Consider the following 24406-nt stretch of genomic DNA (forward strand, 5'->3'; position numbering starts at 1 on the left):
AACCCATTCTTAAACCTTGGTGGCCACTAATCAGCTCTCTCTCTAGAGTTTTGTTATTTCAGTGGTTTTATAAGTAGAACCTTACAGTATGTAACTTTTTGAGATTGTCTTCTTCACTCAGCCAGTTTCCCTGAGGTAACCCAAGTCGTCATATTTCTCTTAATCGCTGAGGAGTATTTCCCATTGTGGGTGTACCATCTTTTGTTAAACGAGTCACTGAAGAGCACTGGGTAGTTTCTAGTTACTAGCTATTATGAATAAGCTACTCTTCATAAATGTATAGGTTTTTGTGTGGACATAAGTTTTCATTTCTCTGTAGTAAAATGCCCAAGAGTGTCAATACTGGGCCATATAGTAAGTCAGTTTTTCATTTTAAAAGAAACTTCCAGACTGTTTTCCAAAGTGGCTGAATCATTTACATTCCCACCAACAACATATGTGTGATCCTGTTTTTTGCATTGTTGCCAGCATTTGGTATTATCACTAATTTTTTTTCAGCCATTCTGATAGGTGTGTAGTACTCTCTCATTGTGATTTTAAATTTCTTTTTTTCATTGAGATACAATTCACAGACTGCATGACTCACCCTTTCAAAGTGTATAACTCAGTACACTTTATTCACAGATATGTGCAACCATCATCATTCATTTTTAAAGCCTTTCCATCCCTCTAAAAAGAAACCCAGAACCCATTACCAGTCACTCCCGATTCTGCCCTCTTCCCAGCCCCTGGCAACCACTCATCTTCTGTCTCTAGGCATTTGCCTATTTTGGACATTTCACATACATGAAATCTTATAACATGTGGCCATTTGTGTCTGGCTACTTTCATGTAGCATAATGTTTTCAAGGCTCATCCCTGCTGTAACAGGAATCAGTACGGCTGACTAATATTCCACTGTACAGGTACACCGCCGTCTGCTTATCCACTCATTAGTTGATGGACTCTTAGGTTGTTACCACGTTTGCTTGTTAGGAATAATGCTGCTATGAATATTCATGTATAAGTTTTTATGTGGATGTATATTTTCATCTCTTTTTGGTGTATACTCTGGAGTGGAATGGTTGGGTCATATGGTAACTATACATTTAGCCTTTTGAGAAACTGCCAAACTGTTTTTCAGAGCAGCTGCACCATTTCCCTTTCCCACCAGTGATGTATGAGGGTTTGTTTCTTCACATCTCGGCCACTGTTTATTTTCTGTCTTACTGAATTTAGCTATCCCAGTGGGGATGAAGTAGTGTCTCATTGTGGTTTTGATTTGCATTTACCTAATGACTAATAATTTCGAGTACCTTCTCATGTGCTTACTGTTCTTTTGTATATATTCTTGGGAGAAATAGCCTCTTCAAGTCTTTTGCCTAGTTTTCTTTTTTTTTTTTAAGATTTTTAAATTGATTTTTAGAGAGAGAGGAAGGGAGAGGGAGAGAGTGAGAGAGACATCAATGTCAGAGTGAGACATTGATCAGCTGCCTCCTGCACACTTCCTACAAGGGACCAAGCCCACAACTCAGTCCTGTGCCCTGACCAGGAATCAAACCGGCATCCTTTCCATGCACAGAACTGGATGACATCCAGCCAACTGAACCACATAGGCCAGGGCTGATTGGGCTGTCTTTTTATTGTTGAGTTGTAATGGTTCCTTAAATATTTTGGACACTAGACCCTTATCAGATATATGATTGGCAATCATTTCCTCCCATTCTCTGGAGCATGGTTACCATCTGTATGGCCTTTTCAGTGAAATGTCTCTTCATGTCTTGGCCCATGTTTGTCACCTTGAGCTATGGCTGTAGACATTTTCCTTTATAGTATAAGTGAAAAGTATTCAAACTCTTCTTTGCAGCAGCACTAGGATGGATCAGAGACACAACTATTAAGCTACTCATAGCTATAGATATTTTCTTATTGTGGTAAAAAACATGTAACATGAAATCTACCTTCTTAACAAATTTTTAAGTGTACAGTACAGTGTTGTTAACTATATGCATGCTGTTATACAGCAGATCTCCAGAACTTTTTCATTTTGCATGACTGAAACTCTGTACCCATTGAGCAGCAACTCCCCATCCCACTGCCCTTCCCAGTCCCTGGTACCACCGTTCTGTTTTTTGCTTCTATGAATTTGAGTGCTTTAGATACCTCATATAAGTTGAATGATGTAGCGTTTGTCCTTCTGTGACTGCCTTATTTCACTTAGCATGAAGTCCTCAAGATTCACTCACGGTATAATATGCGACCATAGCTGTAGATTTGATCCATGCTAATCAAATCTCATTTTAATCATCTTATTTTGATAATCACATGATCCCACCATGACTCAGTTTCTCCATCAGCAAAATGGGTAACAGTAGGTCCTTATGGTATGGAATTTGGGAGTAATCAAACTCAGAGCTTTGTAAGTAATTAGGACTTGAGCTCCGCAGATAGCCTCCTATGTTCCATCAGGTATAGCACCTGTGCCCAAAGTCAGCAGTCAGCAGGGGAATGCATCTCATTTGTTGAAGATACTTCAGTGAGTGTCGTCATTTCTTCCTTAATTTTGTTTCTTTCCTTGCATGTCAATGTTCAATCCTGAAGCCTTTCCGGAATATTTCAGTTCATGTGCACTGAGATGGTGAGGGGGGAAATCAAAATGAAGTCTGGTCCTCCATCAAGGGTCTTCTATGTCCCCAAAGAAGAGAGTCCTCCAGCCTCCACCTGGCCTCATGAGGCTCCCCAATTCCTGGAGTTACTATGGAAACGTGCTCCAGTACTAAAAGGAAATTAAAGGAAACATTCTAGGAGTCTTGCAGGCTAGAGAATAGCAGGTCTGACTTTTGTTCCCGAAGTCTGTGGTTGCTTTCTTCCCTAAGTTCCTTCTCAATGTTTCATTGTCCCTGTGTGGAGGTGGAGGCTGAATGCGTTGACTGTCCTTACAGAGGCTTTGCAAAGGGACATGAAAGGTGTGTAAGATCTCTGGCCATCAAGCTGTGGTTTTAAATAAGCTGATCATTTATCTTCTTCCTGTCTTGGAAGCAGAAAATCTGCCACTACCTGAGCTCTCCCTGTGGACATCTTAGCTCATACAAACTTCTCTTGGGAAGGGGAAGTGGGTCTTTGCCTTTATGTTTTCTTCTTCCCCACACTCCTCGTAGTCCCTTTGCCTCTGCATCATTCTGTCCCTTTGCCCAACACTTTCAGCTCTCACCTTTCTCAGCCTGCACTGTCGTTTTGCAGATAAGCAGGCACATATCTGGGCATTGGTCGCGGTGGTTACAGCAAGCACGGCCCATGTATCTTGGGCAGAGGTCGCCCCCTGTTTCCCCTACACTGCTCTGGCTCTCTCTGGACAGACCCTCAGGGATGCTGTCAAGCTTCGGTTCCCCTGGCTGGTCCTCTTTCTTTTATTTAAATCAGCTGTGACTCCTGGCAAACCCACGCTTCCCCCGAGGGCCTAAGCAACCCCAGATGCTGCCAGCATGTTCCAGGGTCATTGTCTTTAGAGTGCATACAATACCATTCCATTTACTTCATACAGACACAGGATGAAGAATGGCAGCCTAGGAGGGAGCTAAGAAATCATCTAGTTCAACCCCTTAAGGCCACATCACAAAATGGTTTTATAGGAAAACAAAAACTCCACAGCTCCACAGCTACAGCTGTGCCTAGCATGTGCCTAGTGATGCTGTTTTGACTTTAAATAAAAGAATCATAATTTTAATGATACGACTATTTAAAAATGTTAGTAGAAACTAGCAAAAAAGTGTATAAACCTTTGAGATAGCTTTGTAGTAAAGCAAAACTGTCATACTGAAAGTCAGAGGAAGTGGACTGACACATACATACATATATATGTGCATGCATACATCAAAAGTAAGGGCAGGGCATTCTTGCCCAGTATCAGATGGTAACTATGTAGGTGCTTTTTTTTTTTTAATATATCTTTATTGATTTCAGAGAGAGGAAAGGAGAGGGAGAGAGAGAGATAGAAACATCAATGATGAGAGAGTCATTGATCGGCTGCCTCCTGCACACCCCGGACTGGGGATCGAGCCCACAACCCGGGCATGTGCCCTGACCCGGAATCGAACTCCGATCGTCGGGATCCTAGGCCGACGCTCAACGCCCGCCGGGCTGTAGGTGCGTTCTTTGTTGTTTCTGTTTAATTGATCTGAGAAGAGGATCCTTTGTCTATTTCCTTCTTCTGTGTCTGGAGAGAAGTATTGATTTTTGTTTTCTGGGAAGTGGATGTAATTGTGTCTGGAGACAAGGGTGGTCTCTCTGTCTGTCTTATCTTTCTGTCTTGCTTTCCTCTCTGGGTCCTCCCAGCATACCCCAGGTTGTCCACCTGCCTGATGCCTCCAGCCTGTCTCTTTCTCAGTGTCCCATTCTCCAGGCTGCACAGATTTCTTTTGCTGACCTGTGTCATGTAACCAACTCCAAGGCTCTACTAGACAGTTGAAGCTAATACCAGGAACTAATTCAAGTTAAAGTGGTAAAGAGAGGTAGTGGCATTATTTATTAAAGCTTTTGATCCCTTAATTCTAAAAAAAAAAAAAAAATGGAAAAAAAAATGTGAGTGCAACAGACCACTCGAGCAAGAGACAGAAAATAGCTTGTCTTTTCTGGATGATGGATGCATTGAGTCACTCAAGCTATATAGTTGACACCATCCATACGCCACCCACGCGCAAGCCAGGTTGAGTCCTTTTCTGTGTCCTATTGTCCTAAGGAAGATTATACCTGCATTTACTCCAGGCGTGTCTTTCACGAGCATTTCTCTCTCTCTAATTAGGTCATAAGCTACTAATGAAAAGGCATCGTATCTCCTAAATCTAATTCTTTTCACAAACAATAGGAACTTAATATGTTTGTCAAAGATGAAATATTACTGTGGCTGAAGGAATCAGCAATAAGTCTTTCCTGATGTTTGAAAATTGCTTATAAAACCTTATTGCAAAGGCCTTGTGAAGGCTTGGATTTTGTGTTAGAAGAAACACTAATTAGTTGAAGCTCTCCAGTGAAGGTTATTTCTTCTCCCTCTAGCCAATTCATGTTGCACATATGTTTCTCTCATGGCTGGAATTTTATGCTTACTGGAGAGACCTGTCCCAGGAAATTAGCGTCAGGTGCTCTCATTGTCAGCACTGCAGTCAGCTACTAATTCTGTGGGGCAGTGGATTTGCTTTCTTCCCTTGAAAAGCTTTATCAGCCCTGGTATTGACAGGCGTTTAGGGATGCCAAGGAAAAACGTACAAGGCACTGCTTACCTTCTTGTGGACACTTAAAAGTGGTGGATACCATTGAATCGGAGCAGACCCTGCAGTTGAATCCTAACTGCTCCAAATGAATTCTGTGACAGTAGGCAAGTCATTCAACTCCTTTGAGCCTCCAGTTTTTCTATAAAACTGGGATATTTCACAGGGTTATTTTGAGGTATAAAGAGATATTCATGCAAAGAGCTTGGCACAGAGTAAGGAGTGGCCAGCTGGTGAATGGGAGCTCTATAATTTGGTAAAGTCCCAAGTGCATTTTGCATTTTGGCCGATTAAATTGCTATCTCTGAATGGTGTGTGTGGGGTAGTCCTTTAGATCAAGAAATTTGGGCTTCCAAGTGGACATCTCTTTTTTTTTTTTTTTTAACAGAAAATGTATTTTATTATAACATTTTGTAAACAATCACGCTGTGCATTTTAAATTCAATAACAACAACTTTTTTCTATGGATTTGTAGCAAAACCCTAAATAAATTCAATGAGTTAATACAAGAGTGAAGATGAATAGGGTAGAGTAGTTTCTGTAAATGTTAAGTTGTAGCACTAGATAGAAAGACAGATAACTATCTGTACCATAAAAATTTACATGCTACAGCTCTGGCTGGCATGGATTACCGGTTAGAGTGTCAGCCCCAGCCTGCAGGTTTGCAAGCTCAATTCCCAGCTCTGGTCAGTGTGTGTGCAGAAGGCAACCAGTTGATGTGTCTCTCTTTCTTTCTCTCTCTCTCTCCTTCCCTTCTTCATCTCTTCCACTCTCTCTAAAACATCAATGGAAAAAATATCCACGGGTGAGGATTAACAACAACAATATATATATGTGTACATATATATATGTATATATATATATGCCACAAAACATTAACTTACCATTTTAAATATGCCATAAAACACATTTATAGAAAAGCATCAACATTAATTTTATTATAAACCAGTGAATTACTCAGAGAAATATTTATTAAAACTTATTAAAAATCAGTAAATATTACAACTGAGCTAAAAACTTATAAGTAAAAAAACTATCATTTATAAGGGCTAAAAAGTAAATGAAAGGACAGACAACACTTTCTGAAGACTGTCTACTCCTTGGTGTTTCCATAAATATGGACACCTTCCGTAAATGTGACTCGGTAACCTGTTGAACATTTCTCTAGCCCAGGGCTATCGCTAAACCCATAAAATTATATCCAGAGTTGGTTTCAATTCTCGGGTCAGCTCTGTTTTCGAACAGCATTTTTATACATTTCACATGATTTCCGCGAAAAGCATAAAGCCAATGTGTGCCTCCATTCCCATCGCATTCATTTACATCAACGCCGCAGCCAGGCAGCATTTGCACAGTATCTGTAGTGTTTAGTACAGGCCAGAGACAGTGTAGTCTCTTGACCTCTTCCTGAAAGCTGGGGACCAGCACCCTTCTGAAGTAGAAACTTTGCCACAGTTATTTGCCGTGTGCTGCAGCCCACATCAGAGGAGTAAATCCTTCTTCATCCGTGTGATTGACATTTTCTTGTTCTGTACGATTAGCCACATAGAGCATCTCTCACTGGGCAGCCAACTGGTGAACAGATAAAAATTCGCTAACTGAGGTGTGGTTGAGACATCATTTCCATTGTGTCTGTTGGTTAGCGTAGTTGACTGCTTTATGGGTGAGAAATGCTTTGTTGTAGAGGGAGTGTAGACATGCCTTACGTGGAATCCCCAGAGATGTATGGATATTGCATTCAGCTTTAAGTAGGACAGATGCCACCTCCAGGGCAGAGTTAACCTGATCTTGAATCTTTTTACTATCCTTTTCATTTAAGGACTTCACAAATTGAGAACACACGTTCATATCAAATCGGTTAGGCAATATGAATTTCATTCCCATGGCAACACTCTCAGCTGATCCTTCTGCATTTGACTCCAGCTGATGTTCTATTTTAATGTCCATCGTGCTAGTTGGGCTATAACTGTTGGGACTCTCTTCCACTATCAGCTGGGCTCCAATATCCAGATTTGCTGATGTAGTCATGATTTCAGCTGCAGTTTCAATAATTAAAACATTGCTTCATAATTTCTCCTTGGTTTTGTAAGAGTGGTATCCAGTGTATTCTTGGAATTTGGATATTTTTAAAAATCCACGGTGGGTGGATCTGGGGACAGTGCTAGAGGCCTACCCATAGGATCACAGGGCCTTGCAACCACCTTAGAAAGCCAACAGCGAGGGGGGCCTTTCAGTCTGTGCCACAGACTCACTATAGACCCTCAACCCCAGTTTGTTTTGATTGTGATGTCACTTCTGACTTCTTCTTTCCAGCCACTGAGCTTTGTGGTGCTCACTGCCTGAGTACCACAGAGAGGTTCATTTCAGTGGACCAGTCCGAGTCACTAGAGCAAGGCCCAAATCTCGCTGTTGGGTCACATCTCTCCACCACCTCGCCCACCTGACTCGCCTGGACATCTCCTTAAATCTTGAATCCCAGAGGGTGGGCATTGAGGGTCAAATGCCTGGCATGCTGTGAAATGCCCCATCTTGGTGTGTGGGAGTTTTCCTCTAGGCAAGAGCATGAATTTGATTGTTGCCATGAAGAGAGCTCTGAGCAGAGAGAGTGCTCAGGGCAGGTAGGCTGGCAGGATGCCAAGGCCTTCTGTTGCTATAGCCTGAATGGTCTGTGAAAGATCAATGTGTTGAAGTGTTGAAACCTTAATTCCCAATGTAATGGTTGGGAGGCGATTGGGTCATGAGGGTGGAGCCCTCATGAATGGGATTCATACCCTTATAAAAGAGACCCCAGAGAGCTCCCTCACCCCTTCAGCTATATGAGGACACAGTGAGAAGATGCCTATCTGAACCAGGAAGCAAGTCCTCACCGGACACCAAATCTGCCAGTGTCTTGATCTTAGAATTCTTAGATTCTAGAACTGTGAGAAGTAAATTTCTGTTGTTTATGTCACTCTATCTATAGTACTTTGTTATAGTAGCCAGAATGGACTAAGACACCTGTAAATATTATGCTTCAGTGGTCTGATAGGATTTTTTCTTTATAAAAAGACTTCATTTTGTAGAGCAATTTTAGGTTTACAGCAAAATTGTGTAGAAGGTACAGAGATTTCCCATATACTTCCTGCCCCCACACATCCATAGTTTTCCCCCATTATTATATTCCCCACCAACATGGGACATTCATTACAATTGATAAACCTACATTAACACATCATTACAAAGAGTCTATAATTTACGTTGTGGTTCATTCTTGGTATTGTACACTCTGTGGGCTTGGACAAATTTGTAATAATGTGTGTCCACTACTATAATATCATGCAGAGTAGTTTCACTGCCCTAAGCTTCCCTTATGCTCTGCTGATTCATCCCTCTCTCCCCTTTAGTCTTACTGGTTTTAAGCAAGAATTAAATTATTTTGCATATTGAACAGGGCATATTTAGAGGTCCACATGTCTATTTTTTTGTCTCTTTGCTTCATAAGACCATGAAAAAGTAGGTTCACAGATCAGATGTAGAAAAGTAAATTCATTTATTTGTGGCTGTGGAGTCTTGCTTTGACAACTTAACTTGTGTGGTGAATTCTGTCTTATAATTCTTGGCCACTCCTGCTCCCCATCCCTGCCACTCCTCATCCAACGCTTCTCTCTTATACTATATACTTTGACGGTAGGAACCATGTCTTCTTCATCTTTGTATCCTGGAGCTTAACACACAGCAATTGCTCAGCAAAAGCCCAGTGAATGAGTGAATGAATGCTCAGCTATTAGTTCCTAAAATACTACTTCCTTTCATCCATGTTGTTCTGTGATCATCAACTGACCATGGGCCAACCTTCCTTCATTTCTGCTGAACCTCCCCTCCCCGCCTTTTTACCCATTGATCTGAGGGAAATAGAGAAGCAGCCCAGGTCTCCAGAGTCATGTACAGGTTGCTTATGAGCCAAGCCTGGGCTTGAGGCTTTGAGCAGAGAGAAAGGGTATAAGCCATTTAAGATGGCATTGCTCCATGGTGTGGACCCTATCAGAGGGGGGAGACATAGGGACTGAGATGTGAGTAAGGGAAATTTTACCCATGAGGGGGTTCTCATCTCTTTTCTTTCAGACAGTAGGATGCAGTATGGAACAGTGTGTCTTGGGGCCCAGGGGTCCATGACTGTTCTGTGTCCTGAATTTCTAGGTGGTTTCATTTCAACTCCTTGAAACCTGGGGAAATTAAATTTTGCACCTGAAACTTGGGATTGGGTTAACTGTATCACCCTTGGTAGCATGATTAAAAGATGATACGAATGAAATGCTTTGAGGTTTATCTGTAAGGATTGCTGGTTAAATGCACAATGTCTATGTCTTCTGTCAACTGCTAGGGGCCACCCCTATGTGTGGCAGTGTGTGCTTGGTAAGAGGGCTGTTAATAGGACTTGCCCACATGATGCCTGGCTGGTGGGCACCTCCTGTTCTGAGCACAAAGGGAAACTTGTGAGTCCCAGGACCACAGGAGGAGTGGTTCAGTATTGATTTGCCCATCTTTCCTCTAGTTGAAAAACAACTAGGGGTGAACTGATTTGGTGGGTTTGTTTTCTCTTTAAGCCTTTCTCTTCAAAGGCTACTGAAACCCATTATGTTCTTATTCTGTTATATGGCTCAGCTAATGCCCAGTAGGTAGAATTGGGGCTGAGCAGAACATGGGAAGGTTCTTGTCTGTTCAGAACTTGGGCTGGAACTAGGTGCAAAGTAAATGTTGGTTGTTTTCATTGGTGGGTGTGGGGAGGCCTGGAATGAGCATGCTTGTTGGGGGTATGGGAGAGGGCCAGCAAACACTTTCCTCACTGAGCCCTCTGAGATGATATGGGCAGAGGACTAGAAGACCCTGGGTGGAAGACTTTTACAAGGGGGATTGGCCTCTGCTTCCTGCTGGGTCAGGGGCTTGGGAAGAGGGTGTGAATGGTGGGATCGAAGCCCACAGCACCTAAAACAATTTAAACCTTATAATTGGGACTGACCAGAGAAGCCCAAAAATGACTAGGGCAGAATCAGGCATGGACTTGACTCCTGACCTTGCCAGCTGTTTGACCATTGTGAATCCCTTAACATGGGAGTCCCAGATTCTTCATTTGTCATGGGACATACAAGGTAGGCATGACAATACTTACCTGCAGGGGTGAGGGTTTCACTAGACAATGTATATAAAACACCAGATACTACAAGTCTCTGACACATAGTAAGTGTTCAAAAAATGGTAACTATCAATTATCAAATTGGGGGAACATGTTGTTGGGGGGGATTGTGCTGTAGCTGTAATGAAGTGCTAAGGAGATCCAAATCTGATCATCAAACCTTCATTGCTCGATGGGATTCAAGGATCTGGTGTGCCATGTGCTAGTAGTAAGATCCATTCAAGGGACTGAAGGACCAGAGGCTCACAGAAAGCCCTCTAGTTTGACAGTGATCTAGGATGATGGACACCTACCATGCTGCTCAGAAAGGTGGGTGCCTCTGCCAGTGGGCCAGCACCACAGGGTGCACATGCCCTTAGGGCTACATCATCTTCTCTTCTTGACGCTCTGACAAAAACTCTCAACAGCAGGATGGCAGGCTACCATTTTGTCACATGTCATGGCATTTCCCAGACATGTTGGCATTTTCTAATTGGCCACTCAGAGTGACAGTGTGTCTTGGAGGCCTTGGGGACATTTTTCAAACACTCGAATGTGAATCACAATACTGGCTGAGGTATCAGTTTCCTCATCTAAAAAAATGAGTTAATAATAGAACCTACTTCATAAGGTTGTTAGAAGGGTTGAATGTATTAACTTGTTAATTACTTCATATACTTATAGTAAAGGCTCAATAAATACTGGCTGTATTGTTATCACTATGGTTATTCTATCTTCTACCATCTTCTCCCCCTACAACTCCACCTACTCTTTTCATCCCCTATCTTCGATTTGGGTTCCAGGAAGTTTCCAGGAGGAGCAGGGTTTTGTTGGGACTGTCATGTGGAAGCTATGTTCATCCTGTCCCCATCTCCCTCCTGCCCACCTCTGTTCTGGCCCAGTGAGTCAGCCTAATTTTCTTCCTATTCGCTTGGCAGCAATCAGGCTGTGAATTTGGTTCCTACCATTACAAGAGCTAGCAAGAGAGTGTCCTCATCTGACCTTGAGGGATGGGCCTCGAAGAAGGAAGTGAGCAGAGCCTTGGCTCGGGTGTGCGTGGGGTTTCTCTGGGCAGCAGGAGCACTCTCATAAAACACTCTGCTGATTCCTTTTATGGGATTCAGAGTGGAGATCCTACCACTAGGAAAAACTAGACCCCTTGACCCTCTCATCCACCCTCCCCTTCTCTGAGAAAGATGGGGGTGTCCTGTTGGCTGGCAGGCACAGCGCAGCTGGGGTATTCCTGACTCTGAGCTCAGCTCGAGGCTCCTCTGTGACTCATACCTGGAGCTCACTGTCCTGCTCCATGCCCTCTGCTTCCAGTAGCACTTGTTCCGGCCGGGCCATAATGTTCACTCTCCTCCTCCCTCCCCTGTGCCATCTGAAGGATATTAGGAGGACGGGCTTAGGTGAATAAAATGGCCACACACAAGATTTCCCAGTTCTGTAGAGTTGAAATCACTGTATAACAATCTACCAGCACTCAGCTCCATCCCCTCAGCCAATGCAGATAACAACTGTAAAAACACATTTTGAGAGAAAAATAGGAGGAGAGGAATGTGGCCAGTCTCTGCCAGTGGGACAGTCATTTTGGCAACAGTGGAAATAAACCTCTGGCCTGTGCTCCACTGTCCTATCCTTGTGCTCTGTCGATGACGCCTCTCGTGGAACATGCCAACCACCAACCAGCTTGGCCAGGTCCAGAAAGCAGCCCGTCTCACAAATGGAAACTCCAGACAGGAAGTTTGGAAACCTTGTCCTGATTTCTGCATGGGACAAGATTTTTCTCTCTGTACCCAGCAGGCCTTTCCTATCAACATAATTCATTTTGGTGGCTCAGATTTGGGATGCTCTGTCCACCGCCCCTAATTTCCCACTATCAGAGGGCTATTGACCATGCCTTTGACCATCTTTGACCTTTCTGGAATGCTGCCGAGTTCTCGGGCTTTCATTCCTTATTTGACCTTCATAACCTCAGATGTCATGATAGATGAGAATGTGGAGGTGTGACCCACTCAAGGTCACAGAGGTTGTTAGCAACTAAAGAATAATAATTCAGGTCCCCTAATGTCTGGCCTGGTGCCATCATGCTACTTGGGGGAAAGCTGGGGTCATGTGCAAGAGGCCTTGGGGACATGAAATCTGAGTCGGGTTTACCCGGAAGCCTGAACACCAGACACCTCGGTTTACTGTGCTTTGCAGATACTGTATTTTTACAGATTGAAGGCAAGACCCTCCACCAGCAAAAAGATTACAACTCGCTTTATTGCAATATTTGCTTTATCGCAGTGGTCTGGAACTGAACCCACATATCTCCGAGGTACGCCTGCACAGTGGAAGCTGGGTAACGCAGTGAGAGAGGGGAACTTACACCTTCTCATTGACACGGAGGCAGCAACAGCTTTCTGGTGGCACTAGAAACCACCAAAATAATTGCTGCCTTTGACCTTTTGGGAGACTTCCATATTGCAAGAGCATAGTTGGCTCCCCTTGCCTTTTCCTGAACAGACGGAGCTGGTCCAGACAGGGAAGAGTTGGTGGCATTCCCCAAAGGAGCTCCTTTAGGGCTTGGGAAAGAGGACAGGTGGTGGGCTGCTGCGATTCCCTGCCCTTTTCTGTTGCTCAGAAATTGCTCAGGAATGGTCTTGGGAGAGTCCTTGGTTGGTCTCTCTATGGACCCTCTTCCCTTCACCCGTGTGACTTACCCTGTGGGTTGGGTGGCTGTAGTGGGCTCTGTACCAGGACTCAGGGCAGGGGCAGGGGCTTGCACTGTGTTATGATATTCTGTCTCTTGCTTCCCTAAGGGCAGGTCTCATCTGTTCTCCTTTCCCTGATGATCTCTCAGACCATTTATTAGTAAAAGAGACCTTATGTCATTAAGAGAGGGCTTTGTTCTGTCTGTTACCTCCTGGCCCCTAGCCAAGCACCTGGCACATAGAAAGGGCTCAATAAATAGTAGCTCAATAAATCACAGCCCATCGTTCTTATGATCTCCTTTATTCCTTGAAACTCCAAAAGAAAGGTGGTGACATCTCCATTTTACAGATGAGGAACCAGGCTTTGAGGACCTGCTTGGCCCCACAGTCAGGGAGTTGGTATGGTGGGATTTAAACCCAGGCCTGTCTACATCCACAGTTGATGTTCTTTCTGCTATACCAGCCTAATTCCCCTGCTGTCCTGTCACTCCAAGCCAAGCTGATTTCTGGGATTCCTCATTTTAAAAGAATCTGGAATGTGACTTGGGGTCTAAGTGGCTATGGGACAGCTTTCTCATCCACCCTGGTGGAAGGGACTTGGCAAGAACTAGGAAGGTGTCAGAGCTGCACCTCAGAATGGGGATGTGGGTTAGGGTAGGGAGTCAGGTCCCGCAGGAAACCCAGACTGCCCGGTGGCCTGTACCTGTGGCAGAGATTAGGGGGACTTGCCTCTGGCCAGCTTTAGAAGTGGGGGTGAGGTATAAATGAAGCCCAAGTACACTATGCATTCTTCAAGTCTAAGCTGCTTGGCTGTGAGCACTATGACAAAAATAAAGCCACAAAAGCAAAACATCACAAGTGAATTGGGGAGAGGGGTTGCATTTGAGGGCTTGGAGAGGAACCGTGTGTGCTCTGGGTTTGTAGGTGGTGTGAGGTGACAGTTTGACAGTGAGGGTTACTGTCCTGCAGGCAGTGGGGGTGAGAGGTGGGTAGAAGATAACACTCACAGCCTGGGAGGTGATGGTTGCAGCCGTGAGCCGGATGAGTCCTTCTTGGAGGAGACAGGAGAGAACTGAGGACCAGCCTTAGGGGTTTGGCTGCAGTTGTGGGTGGAAGGAGTGATAAGACTCAGCAGCCAGAGAGGGAGCCATGGGAAACCGTGGGAGAGCAGGCGACTGCAGGGCAGCAGGACCCACGTGCAGAGACAGCCAGGAGGGAGAGAGCAGCATTGCCAAGAGCTGAAATTCAGGGTGCGGAAAGGACACTGGATTTGGGAAGGAAGACGTCATTGAGGACCCAGGGAGTTTGGTCCTACTTTTCCACATCTCCACCTACAATAGTCCACAGTGAGAAGTTGTGCTCTGAGCAAGGGATCTTAGTTCCTCGGAAAGTTGTGTTCACTGTGTGTGACCAGTTAAGGCAAGAAAATGTCCTGGTTCGTTTTAGAAAAGATACCAGCCACTGTGTTTTTTGCCCAGGCATTGGGTCAGCTGACCACAGTGGCCCCTTTCCTGCCCATTTCAGTGACTTAGAGTTTTACTCCATGATGTAAAAATAGCCTGTCAGGCCCCAGGGACATGGAAGGCGGCAGGCAACTGAAGGCAACAGACAGTTTGGAGTGTGATTCCACATGGTGACAGTCAAGGACTCATCTTCCCTTCAAAATAAGATAGCTTGGCAGATTTATGTGCTGGAGTAATTGGCCAGACATGATACTGCTAACTCCGCAGATTCTATCCTTAAACTGAAGACACCAAGAAGTTGGGAAGTAGACGAGTTTAATGAATTGTCTGACTTTGCAAAGTGCTTTATAATTGCTTAGTTTATTAGTGTATAGAGTGACTGTTAAAGAACTTTTAAGAGTCTCAAATTTGGGAAGAGACGTGGTGCTTAAGAATGAAAAATAGGTCATTAAAATAAACCAGGAATCAATATAAATATCTTCTTTGCCTGGCGAAGCCTCGAAGCTCAGAACAATTAAAGTTGGAGCCTCCAGTCAATTAGTCTCTTTACTAAACAGCACCAAAGTCAATACATTGTGTAGTGTACTAAAGCAGCCTTTCCAAGGCAGAGCTCCTGTGTTGTGGGGAGGTGGAGAGAGGTGGGTCCATACCCTGCCCCATCTTGGGCAGGTCACTCAGCTCACTGCACTCAGAGCACTGGAGGAAGTTGGGAGGGAAAGAATGAACACAAGCATGGCAGCTAGAGGGCTGGAACTTGTACGGGGCTGTGTATCATGGACAGATCACTCAGCATTTCTGAGTTTCAGTTCCCAGACTCCATTTGGGATAAGAAACCCTCCCTTTCCCCCAGGTGTGCTGAGAAGGCTCAAAGAGATAAGATACAGGGCAGCGCTTCAGTGCCTTCGAGCACTACTCACAGAAAGGTACGGTGAAGTCTCTCCATTTTTAGAAAATGTTGGGGTTTCAGCAAGCTCAGGAAGTAGCCACCAGCTTCCTCTCCCATGTTCTGATTTAACTGAATTGAAGATTGCTTTTTTTTTTTTTTTTTAAACTGATCCAGAGTTATTGGACAATGTGGTTCCTATCTGCAGGTGAGAGGGCTGTTACCCAAACTCAGGACTCGACGGACTTGCCCATCGAAGCAGGCACAGGTGGCCCTGGGAAACCACAGCCACGTCCTTGGGCTCTGACACTGTGATATTTTCAGCTTTGATGAGAAGACTGGTCCCGGAGCTCCCTGTGGTTAACTAGCCCCCAAGAGGATGAGGAGAGAGGGTGGTACTGGGCGAAGCATGTGCAGCTCCTGTTCCCAATCCACCTATCTGGATTCACTCCCCATTCCTGGGTGTGAGTGAGGGACCCTGGAGAGACCAGAAACATACCTTTAGTGAAGAATCCACTACACAGGAACTAGATGGCAGACGAGGAGATTTCATTTAGCAGGAACTCGGCCCCCAAGAGCTGATGCTGTGGGCTCTGAATTCAATAAAACCCATTTGCTTCATTCCCAGATGTTTCCTGTCCATAGACCGTGACAGATATATTGAGACATCCCCTTAGGAACATCTGGGAAAAGGTTGGCAAAGAGGACATATAAATAAGATGCTTGGATAGATTTCCTTTCTATATTGGAGACTTAACAATGTGTGGTAACTAAAAATGAACGCTTTGTTTGCTTTCATAGAACTCAACAATTTTTCATCCAAATTAAATTATATTTCGAGTCCCACTTGGGTGGGGTGTACCTTCCCCACATATCATTTTACAGCTTGTGTAGAGTAATGAAGCCTTCTCTTTGGGGGCTGAGACATCCCTGGGTTTTTTTTGCATGATGCCTCCTTATAGCTGCAACCCCTACGCTGCTAGTGTCCACAGGTTAATGACTTGTTAGCACATGAGAAAAGAAACATAAACAGTTAACAACAGATTACTGCTATATGTATATATATTGACTATCATGGCTAATCACTTATTTTACTAAGATGAATTGTTAATGCCAAAACCATTAGAGTTTAATAAAAAATGATAATGTATTTGCCTTTCCAAGTGCCTACGATACTTTCAGTGACTTGTACCTATAATCTCTCACACAAACAAAATCAAAATCTAACAATCTTTGGGAGTAGGAATCAGAAATATATATTGAGCTCTAGTTGATGAACTTGCTAACCATTATTTCAAGATTAGCTGTGATGTGAGAGTGTGTGTGATTATAAAAGCATAAGAACATATAATGTACTATAAATATTGGTGTTTGGAAGTCCTTCTCTTAGCACTTCTTTTAAGTTTTATGTTAAAGCTTTAGACCCTAGTGCCTGTGTGTTGTTAGTACATTTACTAAGTGTGATTGTAAGTCAGTCACTTGCCTTCTTTTTTTTTTAAACTCAGACTAAACCTTTTTTTTTTTTTTAATATATCTTTATTGATTTCAGAGAGAGGAAAGGAGAGGGAGAGAGACAGAAACATCAATGATGAGAGAGCCATTGATCAAGCCCACAACCCGGGCATGTCCTCTGACTGGGAATTGAATCCCAATCGCCTGGATCTTAGGTCGACGCTCAACCGCTGAGCCACGCCTGGCCGGGCTTACTTGCCTTCTTAATCTCTTTCTTTCTTCATCTGTAGAGCTAATTAGGAATGCCTTTGGCTGCAAGTAAGAGAAAAATCTGGAGTCGGCTAATTTAAAACATTTAATACATTTCCTAATGAGAAATGTATTATCACATTCGGCAAGAAAACAAAAGCTCCAACAGTTGCAGACACAGAATCAGGGCCCTGGGGTCCCCTCTGGGTGACTCTCAGGGCTTGGCATTCTCTCAGTGGTGCCTCTGTCCTCAGGCTAGATTCCCTCATGGTTGTAAGAAGGCTGTAGCAGATCTAGGCATCAACTCCAGACCCATCAAGAACCAAAAGAGAGAGTCATTCTCTCTTCCTGTGTGGCTTTTATTCAGAACAACAAGGACACTATTCTCATGAACAACTTGCCCTTCCTCACAACCAGCTGACTTTCTCCCACATGTCATTGGCTAGAAGTGTGCCACATGCCTGCACCTGGTGGGCCTCCTTGATTAGCTTAAACCAATAAGGACCTGCCTCCTAAGACAGCCCCTCCTGAAGTAATGGCCATGTGGAAAAGGGTGAAAGTTTAACAAAATTGGGGTTTATTAGGAATGGAAGAATTTAAAAAACCAAAAAAATAAACCCTGTAGGATTATTGTGAGAAATAGATGATATAACTTATGGTTAATGAGTGAACATATACAAAACTCTTCAAACAGTGCTTAAGGCATGGGAAGTGCTATATATGTATTAGTTTATTATGATGAATAAATGTCTCATTGGTAAGACTCAGAGTTCCATATCAATATGAAATAGTATTATGATGGTGTTGTTTTATTAGAGGTAAAAGGAAACAGATGGATGTCAAAGATAAACAAGAGAGGAAATCTAGCTGATGCTCAGAGGCAAAGAGGAGACAGTGAGCAGTTGCCCCATATTTGGTCATAGTCTTTATACTGGGAGGGGTTAGGGCAGCCTTCTAAATAAAGGAAAGCGATTGCCCAACGTGTTAATGAATTCCAGCCCCAATAGTCTCTTCTTTCCCACAGCTCTTTTTTTTCACTAGTTGAAAGTGGTATTTAACTGCTGAAGTATTTTTAAAACAGCTGGCGGTCTCTTAACCAAATAAAAGTTTAGATTTTATTACTTTTGATGAGGGGAAAATAGAGGTGGAAAATCGTGTGTTGTGTATCTTTATATGTAAATTTAAATGTCTGTTTATAAAAAACACTTATAAGAAACTCAAAGCTATAGCAATCCTAGCCAAGAAAAAGGAACAGAAAAAAATTGGCTTCTTGAAGCTTTTAGCTATAACTAAAAATAATCTTCCTGGTCCATGTTTGAAACATTACTCAAGAAAAATTTACTCTGTGTATCCTGAATGATTTTAGAGTTCATTGTCATTCTGTGTAACTTCAAGAAGGTCCCTGTTATATCTGATGACATTTTATACTATTTGAGACAGGCTTTTGCTCTGGCCACTTGGTATGGCATTTTACATGTAGCGAGTGACAGTGTAAATCTACTTGTTCATGTCTTTAAAAGAAAAAAGGAAGACGCAGTTTTAAAGGTAAAAGCTCTTTTCACCTTAACGCTTCAAGTTTTATTCTTATAACCTTGAAGAGATTTGGGGGTTTTCTGATTGTTATGTATTTTTCTTAAATACACAGCAAATTACTTTAAAAAGAGATTGTCCATTGGACAGGAGGACTTGTCATATCAAACCCTTTTCCTTCAGGGAAACCAAAGAAGGCACAGGGAAATCTTGGAGCTCTTCATTCTGGCATGAAAACAGCAGTTTCTGGTTTCATCCTTCTTGGCCTTTTGTCAAATTTTATTTCCAACCTTCTCAGAAAGCAACGTTCCGTTATTTATAATTAACCTGGTAAAGCTGATGCTTGCCAGTTCTCTCTGGTTTGGCATTGAGGATCTACAAGTCCAAATTATAACTTCTTCCTTTATCAGAGGTTTACAATTCTTCCCACTCATACCCCTCATAGAGGGGCCAGAGGGCATTTCTCCACATTGCGGAGTACTGTGGGGCACTGTCTTTGAAGTCGAGACTGCAGCTAGCTCGGGATCCCCAAGGAGAGGATTGAAATGGAAACGGTACTGATTTCGGCTGATTACTTGGGATGGGAGGTCCTTTCTGCTTCCCTGGTGCTATGGGCTTAAGCTCCATAACTTCCTAATGCAAAGCCCTCCGTTGGACATCAATCTAATGAACTTCACCAGCTGTCTTGAGTTGCTCCAGGCTTGAGAGCAAATACTGAGCAGGGCAAGGATGTATTTGTACAGTGACCACAGAGCCTTTGGGAAAAAGCAGCAGAATAAACACCCAAATTATGTACGCCAACATCTTTTCAAAGGCTCACAATGACCATTTCTACTCATAGATTTGTTCCATAGACTGGAGCCGCATAATTTAAGACTGGTGGGAGTTTTTTCCCTTTCTCCACTTTTCAGGCTACTTGACTTTATTCTTCTTTCAAGGAAACGCTGGTCTTCAGGAAGGAGTTGCCCCACCTGCTCTTTCCTTTCCCCACACATGCTTGGGAACAGCAGGTTTAGTGGGTGGCAGTCACTTGGGCAGGCTGTGGTGACACAATAGCCCAGTGATGTGTATACTGTTACTACTCATGTGTCATGGATATGGAAACTGAGATGAGATGGGATTAAGCGACTTGCCCAAGCCACTGAGCTAGTGAGGGCAGACTCTGGGCTGGGGCTTGGGTCTGTGGGATTCCAAACCCATGCTTGTACGTAGCATCACTCAGAGCTGTTCTGGAGGGTGGTGCAGTCTGCTAACTCCTTGAGGGATACCCATATTGCTAAGTGGAGGTTGTATTTCTAGGTTCTTCCCCTGCTGATAGGCACTTCTGTTCTCCCTTCTGCCTACTCTGCTCCCACTGAGATACCATATTCTAACAAAAAAGAAAGTTGGAAGGTTACTCCAAACTCCCTTTGTGTGGGTGTTGAGCACTTTGTACCCTGCAGAATAGAATGCTTCCCCATTTACTACCCTCCTTGGTTTGGTCCATAGGGCTCTTTCTGGGTGTCAGGTCAGAGGTCTCAAGCTGTGGGCAGAGCTTGGGCAGCAGTTATTCTGAATCTGTGTTGACCTTTCCAAACCCTTGGCTCTAGGGAAGGGTTGTGCGGCCTTGACCCCTTCAGGGGCCTCCTGCCTTTTCCCACATTTCCCGTCTCTCCCCACGGCCGAGTTCCCCCTGCCACCAGCCTGTGTTTCAATTCTGCCTAGTTTGTCATTGTGGTGGGAAAGCTTCTTGAGCCTGTTACAAAAACACTGGGCATATGTTCAGTACTATGGGTTTCAGCCTGTTGGTTTCACATTGATCAGGGCTGGAATGTCACATTCTAAACCTCCGTGCCTGGCAATGCCTTCTCTGGGTCAATATGCAGAGAGCCTGGGACCCAGAGATGGGGAATTGCCATCCTCTGAGGCACCAGGACCCAGGCACATCTTTCTGGCTCCCAGGACACGAGAATGTCCTGGTCTTTCTCCATTCTGGCTCCCCTCCTCCCCTCTTCCCACACATACACAAAGGAAACACTACAAAACAATACAATAATATAAAGGCCCCTACAACTGAAGGATAAAAACAACAGATATTCAAAAGACATATGTCTATTCTTTTCATTGCTTTCCCCTCAAGGACAGTGCAGTTAGGTTGAAAAAATGCTTAAGAAAGGAGAGAAAAACTTAATTTTCCTTGGGTCTCACATGTAAGCATTCTGAGTGCCATGTGACACAGTAGTATGCTTGAGCCAGGGAGAGACTGCAGCCCTGAGATCCAGGCCATGGCACTAACCCTCTCTGGGGCTCTAGGTTTTTGACTGTCGCCTTTTGGACTAGATGATACTAAGGAAGGTACCTTTTAGCTCTGACATTCTGTTGTTTAAGCAGAGGAGGTACTGTGTCCACAAGGATGATCCTTGGCTCACCCTGACTCTGTATATTCCAATGGTAGAACACTTGGCTAATTAGTATTTGAGTGTCTATTATAAGCCAGGCACTGTGCTAGGAAATCATAAAGTATATTTCTGTTGTTTGTAGCTTGTAATGAGGGTGGATGAGATGGTGGTGGGGGCCATATCTAGTTTACAGTGGAGGAGAGTAGCTGTAGTAGTCTATGGTTAGAGTCTAAGATTTAATTCTTCATTCCCCCATGTGTGCATCTACTGTTTCTGTGTGCCTCTTGCTTTTGGCAATGGCACCCCAACTTTCCTGTGGCTGCCCACTACCATTGGGCTGATCACATTCCTGTGATCTAGGCCGGCCAAGTAGAATTCATAGCCCCTGGCTATGGTAAGTGGTTAAAGAAATGGGCAGAAACCTAAGCCAGGCCAATTAGGCTTTTGTTGGAACTATAGGGACAGAGGCCCCTGTTCCCATTGGGGTTCCCAAACTGGGGAAATGTGTGCCTGATGCTGCTGGTGGCCGTCTTCACCATGACATGGGATGGACCCACTGAGGATGAGGTTGTTGCTGGGAAGCAGAGCAGAGAGAGGAGAGGGGCTTCTGATGGCACTGTCAGCATACCTGAGTCCAGCTCTGCCAGAGTCTAAAATGGGGCCAGGGCTTGTGAGTTATGCAGGCCAGCATACTATTTGTTTTTCCCTACCAAAGTTTTAGACTGAGTTTCTGTCACCTACAATTGAGTCGCAATCAATACTACTCTTCAGGTATTACTGCCTTTCTGCCACATTCTCTGGGCAGCCCTTTAACCAGTTAGGATGCATTTGACTTCAAGACTGTACCCAAAGCAGCTTAAATGGTAGGGTGTTTACCAGCCTCCTGAAAAAAGCCCAGGGCAGCATGGGTCCAGGACTGGTATTTACTGTCACCAGAGGCTCAGGTTGTCAGGGTTCTGGCCCCTGCTGGCTTGGCCCTTAAGTTTTCCCCTGCATGGTACAAAGTTGCAGCTCTAGAAATCGCTTTCTCACATGGCTGCTTTATCCCAAATAGTAATTTCTCCCCAAATTCCCTCATAGTGTTGGATTGTTGCGTTTCTTTGCTCTTTTGGTTTCATTTTATTTTAGATCTGATAGAAAAAATTCTTCTGGTAGCCCTTTAGGAGAATTGCCTTTATGTTTCTGTTAAAGAAAAACAAAGCCTGACACTAGTTAAAGGTGGTAAAGACTAATTTTGTTCAGTACTACTGCAGGAGGGGAAAGGGACTTAAGTATCTATAGAACTGAGCTCAACTCTGATCCATGTAGAGGTGACTAGGAATTTTAAAGGGAGAATTTGGAGGAATGAATAGGGTCTTGAACAGAGACAGGAAGTGGAAAATGACAAAAAGCAGATATGTTGGTCAGTGTTAGGCCATCTGGGTTTCCTCACTGGTGCTTATTGAAGTTAGGCTCCTACCCTCCTACAGAGACTGGGAGACAGGGCTCCTGTCCTTCCTGATGATGACATTTCAAGGGAATGGCTTTCAGGTCCTTGAGAAAGACACTCCTGGGTTGTAGGAGATACGTGTATATCTCAGAGGGACAGAGGGAGGATTCACAATTGTAAGTTTTTAACAAAAATGCTTTAAGGAAAGGGATGACAGGGGCCTCTCAGGTTGTTGACTGGAACAAACTGTAAATTCTGTTGGCAGCCTTGAGTTTTTTCAGACAAGAACTCAAGGGGGTGGGTCGTCCCAGGGGCATGGCCTTAGGTTGCTGGAAGCCATGTTAGAGTTTTCTCAGGTTATTTACTGTGGTGGGTGGATGGAACTGTTTGTGCTGAAAGCTGCAGTTCTTATAGGCCAACGTCGTGCCCCGTTGGGAAGGCTCAGAGTGGCTGACTAAAGTGTGGTCAAGGAAAGAGTATCATCTCCTTGGCCAGAATTGCACGATCAGCCCCTGATCAACCAAGCCACCAAAAGCTCCAGGCATATATTATGGCAAAAGAATTATAATTTCCAGTATTAGTGTGGAGTCTAACCTTGGACCCATCAAGAACCATCTTCTGGAGCTGGGAAGGGCCTTTTCTCTGAGCCCAAGACCAGGAGGAGGGTGACAGAATCAGGGTTCCGTGGGCAGGAAGAAGGGGATGAAGAGTAGTTTGGGGTCTACCCTGGGCTCCTGTGCTGACGCCACAGCCCAGTTTACCTTGAAAGGTATAGAATGATGGGGTAAGAAAGTTTCTCGCCCTGGCTGGGTGGCTGTTGGGTGGAGCATTGTCCTGTGCACCAAAAAGGCTGTGAGTTTGAGTCCCAGCCGGGCACACGCCTGGGCTGCGGGCTTGACCCTCCATCAAGGTGCGAGTGGGAGGCAACAGATCAATGTTTTGCTCTCACATCCATGTCTCTCTCTGTCCCCTCCCCCCTTCCTTTCTCTAAACATATCAGGTGAGGATAAAGAGAAGTTTCTTGTATTTTGGTGGTTTGGCAGAACAGCAGTGTAGTGGTTACAAGTCACTGAAACAAGGACAAAGTTATTGAGTCTGGGTCTTGGTTACAAACCAGATGATCCACAGGGCTAAGAAAAATGGCCCGGCCGGGCGTGGCTCAGCAGTTGAGTGTCGACCTAGGATCCAGGCGATCGGGGTTCGATTCCCGGTCAGGGCACATGCCCGGGTTGAGGGCTCGATCCCCAGTTGGGGGCGTGCAGGAGGAGGCCGATCAATGACAACTCTCTCATCATTGATGTTTCTATCTCTCTCTCCCCCTCTCCTTTCCTCTCTCTGAAATCAATAAAGACATATTAAAAAGAAAAGAAAAGAAAAACGGTCTCAAGTTGAACATTCCATGCCAGCAGAGTTTTAAACTTCATTTCTCGATGAGTACTTGTTGATGGATTGTTTCAACTTCTACTTGGCCTTTTATAACCCAAGCAACTCTTTACAAACTGAGCCACAGGTCACTGAGTCTGTATTACAGGGAAACCAGTCATACATCCCTCTGTACTCTCTGCCCATGAGGTGACCCAGGCTGCCCTGTCACCATCATTCCAGTTGGGCATTAAGTGGAGACAGATGTGGTGGGTGGGAAGCCATCCTCCCTCCCTTCCCCTTCCTTCCACAGGGTCTTGCTGTCAGCTCTGAATAAATGATCATGACATGACACCTTCCTCCAGAGAGAACTGCAGGTCTGAGCTTGTGCAGCCGGTTCTGGTTGGGGTGCATGCGCTCCTCTAAGGGTTTCTGATATGGGCGAGGAGGTGGTAGGTTTAGAAATGTTTGTCTTTTCTATTATAATATTGTACAGAAAATCCAGGATAAGGGGGAAAATGACAATCAAATGCACATTTTTCTGGGGTTCACCACCTCCAACATGTTAGAGCATT

At 44.3% G+C, this 24406-nt stretch overlaps 1 protein-coding gene and 1 pseudogene across 1 annotated transcript in view; one reads left to right on the top strand and one right to left on the bottom strand.

Annotated features, from left to right (window-relative positions):
- The window catches only part of CCDC3 (coiled-coil domain containing 3), an 85826-nt gene that overhangs the window by 15186 nt on the left and 46234 nt on the right, over window positions 1–24406 (top strand). The window lies entirely within an intron of this gene.
- Window positions 6240–7268, bottom strand: LOC107530242 (ankyrin repeat family A protein 2 pseudogene; annotated as a pseudogene).

This window comes from Miniopterus natalensis, chromosome 1 (genome assembly GCF_054644295.1).
Source record: "Miniopterus natalensis isolate mMinNat1 chromosome 1, mMinNat1.hap1, whole genome shotgun sequence".
Taxonomy (NCBI): domain Eukaryota; kingdom Metazoa; phylum Chordata; class Mammalia; order Chiroptera; family Miniopteridae; genus Miniopterus; species Miniopterus natalensis.